Raw genomic sequence first — 4,433 nt, 5'->3', positions numbered from 1 at the left:
TAGATAGAGAGACATGAAGAGAAAGAGCGATGACTGGAGTAGATAGAGATAGAGAGACATGAAGAGAAAGAGCGATGACTGGAGTAGATAGAGAGACATGAAGAGAAAGAGCGATGACTGGAGTAGATAGAGAGACATGAAGAGAAAGAGCGATGACTGGAGTAGATAGAGAGACATGAAGAGAAAGAGCGATGACTGGAGTAGATAGAGAGACATGAAGAGAAAGAGCGATGACTGGAGTAGAGAGAGAGACATGAAGAGAAAGAGCGATGACTGGAGTAGAGAGAGAGACATGAAGAGAAAGAGAGATGACTGGAGTAGATAGAGATACATGAAGAGAAAGAGCGATGACTGGAGTAGATAGAGAGACATGAAGAGAAAGAGCGATGACTGGAGTAGATAGAGAGACATGAAGAGAAAGAGTGATGACTGGAGTAGATAGAGAGACATGAAGAGAAAGAGCGATGACTGGATTAGATAGAGAGACATGAAGAGAAAGAGCGATGACTGGAGTAGATAGAGAGAGACATGAAGAGAAAGAGCGATGACTGGAGTAGATAGAGAGACATGAAGAGAAAGAGCAATGACTGGAGTAGATAGAGAGACATGAAGAGAAAGAGCGATGACTGGAGTAGATAGAGAGACATGAAGAGAAAGAGCGATGACTGGAGTAGATAGAGAGAGACATGAAGAGAAAGAGCGATGACTGGATTAGATAGAGAGACATGAAGAGAAAGAGCGATGACTGGAGTAGATAGAGATAGACATGAAGAGAAAGAGCGATGACTGGAGTAGATAGAGAGAGACATGAAGAGAAAGAGCGATGACTGGAGTAGATAGAGAGAGACATGAAGAGAAAGAGCGATGACTGGAGTAGATAGAGATACATGAAGAGAAAGAGCGATGACTGGAGTAGAGAGAGAGACATGAAGAGAAAGAGCGATGACTGGAGTAGATAGAGAGACATGAAGAGAAAGAGCGATGACTGGATTAGATAGAGAGACATGAAGAGAAAGAGCGATGACTGGAGTAGATAGAGATACATGAAGAGAAAGAGCGATGACTGGAGTAGATAGAGAGACATGAAGAGAAAGAGCGATGACTGGATTAGATAGAGAGACATGAAGAGAAAGAGCGATGACTGGAGTAGATAGAGAGACATGAAGAGAAAGAGCGATGACTGGAGTAGATAGAGACATGAAGAGAAAGAGCGATGACTGGAGTAGAGAGAGACATGAAGAGAAAGAGCGATGACTGGAGTAGATAGAGAGAGATATGAAGAGAAAGAGCGATGACTGGAGTAGATAGAGAGACATGAAGAGAAAGAGCGATGACTGGATTAGATAGAGAGAGATGAAGAGAAAGAGCGATGACTGGATTAGATAGAGATAGAGAGACATGAAGAGAAAGAGCGATGACTGGAGTAGATAGAGATAGAGAGAGATGAAGAGAAAGAGCGATGACTGGATTAGATAGAGATAGAGAGACATGAAGAGAAAGAGCGATGACTGGAGTAGATAGAGAGAGACATGAAGAGAAAGAGCGATGACTGGATTAGATAGAGAGACATGAAGAGAAAGAGCGATGACTGGAGTAGATAGAGAGAGACATGAAGAGAAAGAGCGATGACTGGAGTAGATAGAGAGACATGAAGAGAAAGAGCGATGACTGGAGTAGATAGAGAGACATGAAGAGAAAGAGCGATGACTGGAGTAGATAGAGAGACATGAAGAGAAAGAGCGATGACTGGAGTAGATAGAGAGAGACATGAAGAGAAAGAGCGATGACTGGATTAGATAGAGAGACATGAAGAGAAAGAGCGATGACTGGAGTAGATAGAGATACATGAAGAGAAAGAGCGATGACTGGAGTAGATAGAGAGACATGAAGAGAAAGAGCGATGACTGGATTAGATAGAGAGACATGAAGAGAAAGAGCGATGACTGGAGTAGATAGAGATACATGAAGAGAAAGAGCGATGACTGGAGTAGATAGAGAGACATGAAGAGAAAGAGCGATGACTGGAGTAGAGAGAGACATGAAGAGAAAGAGCGATGACTGGAGTAGATAGAGAGACATGAAGAGAAAGAGCGATGACTGGAGTAGATAGAGAGACATGAAGAGAAAGAGCGATGACTGGAGTAGATAGAGACATGAAGAGAAAGAGCGATGACTGGAGTAGATAGAGAGACATGAAGAGAAAGAGCGATGACTGGAGTAGATAGAGAGAGATATGAAGAGAAAGAGCGATGACTGGAGTAGATAGAGAGACATGAAGAGAAAGAGCGATGACTGGATTAGATAGAGAGAGATGAAGAGAAAGAGCGATGACTGGATTAGATAGAGATAGAGAGACATGAAGAGAAAGAGCGATGACTGGAGTAGATAGAGATAGAGAGAGATGAAGAGAAAGAGCGATGACTGGATTAGATAGAGATAGAGAGACATGAAGAGAAAGAGCGATGACTGGAGTAGATAGAGAGAGACATGAAGAGAAAGAGCGATGACTGGATTAGATAGAGAGACATGAAGAGAAAGAGCGATGACTGGAGTAGATAGAGATACATGAAGAGAAAGAGTGATGACTGGAGTAGATAGAGAGACATGAAGAGAAAGAGCGATGACTGGAGTAGAGAGAGACATGAAGAGAAAGAGCGATGACTGGATTAGATAGAGAGACATGAAGAGAAAGAGCGATGACTGGAGTAGAGAGAGACATGAAGAGAAAGAGCGATGACTGGAGTAGATAGAGATACATGAAGAGAAAGAGTGATGACTGGAGTAGATAGAGAGACATGAAGAGAAAGAGCGATGACTGGAGTAGATAGAGATACATGAAGAGAAAGAGTGATGACTGGAGTAGATAGAGAGACATGAAGAGAAAGAGCGATGACTGGAGTAGATAAAGAGACATGAAGAGAAAGAGCGATGACTGGATTAGATAGAGAGACATGAAGAGAAAGAGCGATGACTGGATTAGATAGAGAGACATGAAGAGAAAGAGCGATGACTGGAGTAGATAGAGAGACATGAAGAGAAAGAGCGATGACTGGATTAGAGAGAGACATGAAGAGAAAGAGCGATGACTGGAGTAGATAGAGAGACATGAAGAGAAAGAGCGATGACTGGAGTAGATAGAGAGACATGAAGAGAAAGAGCGATGACTGGAGTAGATAGAGAGACATGAAGAGAAAGAGCGATGACTGGATTAGATAGAGAGACATGAAGAGAAAGAGCGATGACTGGAGTAGATAGAGACATGAAGAGAAAGAGCGATGACTGGATTAGAGAGAGACATGAAGAGAAAGAGCGATGACTGGATTAGATAGAGAGACATGAAGAGAAAGAGCGATGACTGGAGTAGATAGAGAGACATGAAGAGAAAGAGCGATGACTGGAGTAGATAGAGATAGAGAGACATGAAGAGAAAGAGCGATGACTGGAGTAGATAGAGAGACATGAAGAGAAAGAGCGATGACTGGAGTAGATAGAGATAGAGAGACATGAAGAGAAAGAGCGATGACTGGAGTAGATAGAGAGACATGAAGAGAAAGAGCGATGACTGGAGTAGATAGAGAGACATGAAGAGAAAGAGCGATGACTGGAGTAGATAGAGAGACATGAAGAGAAAGAGCGATGACTGGAGTAGAGAGAGAGACATGAAGAGAAAGAGCGATGACTGGAGTAGATAGAGAGACATGAAGAGAAAGAGCGATGACTGGAGTAGATAGAGAGACATGAAGAGAAAGAGCGATGACTGGAGTAGATAGAGAGAGATGAAGAGAAAGAGCGATGACTGGAGTAGAGAGAGATACATGAAGAGAAAGAGCGATGACTGGAGTAGATAGAGAGACATGAAGAGAAAGAGCGATGACTGGAGTAGATAGAGATACATGAAGAGAAAGAGCGATGACTGGAGTAGATAGAGAGACATGAAGAGAAAGAGCGATGACTGGGGTAGATAGAGACATGAAGAGAAAGAGCGATGACTGGGGTAGATAGAGAGACATGAAGAGAAAGAGCGATGACTGGATTAGATAGAGACATGAAGAGAAAGAGCGATGACTGGGGTAGATAGAGAGACATGAAGAGAAAGGGATGTGTTCATACAAGTGAGATAACAAAACAAGGACAGCACCGTCTTGTCAGTCTACTGGACTAACAGGATAACCACTGCTCTAGGTTCAGTCTCCTCTCCCCACATGCCAACAGTAACCATCAGTGGGACCAATACCAAACTGACCTGGGATCAGTGTCACTAACAGAGTACAGATGAGACTGGAGAACAGGCATTAACTTTCCATAAACAAAATGGTTATTTCAATAACTAGATGGAAAACACATTTCATGTTTCAACATTACCAATACAGACCAATCAATACAGACCAATCAATACAGACCAATCAATACAGACCAATCAATATTAAAAAAGA

The sequence above is a fragment of the Salvelinus fontinalis genome, chromosome 11, assembly GCF_029448725.1.
Source record: "Salvelinus fontinalis isolate EN_2023a chromosome 11, ASM2944872v1, whole genome shotgun sequence".
NCBI lineage: Eukaryota > Metazoa > Chordata > Actinopteri > Salmoniformes > Salmonidae > Salvelinus > Salvelinus fontinalis.
The sequence above is the reverse complement of the archived record's forward strand: the minus strand, read 5'-3'. Positions refer to the sequence as shown.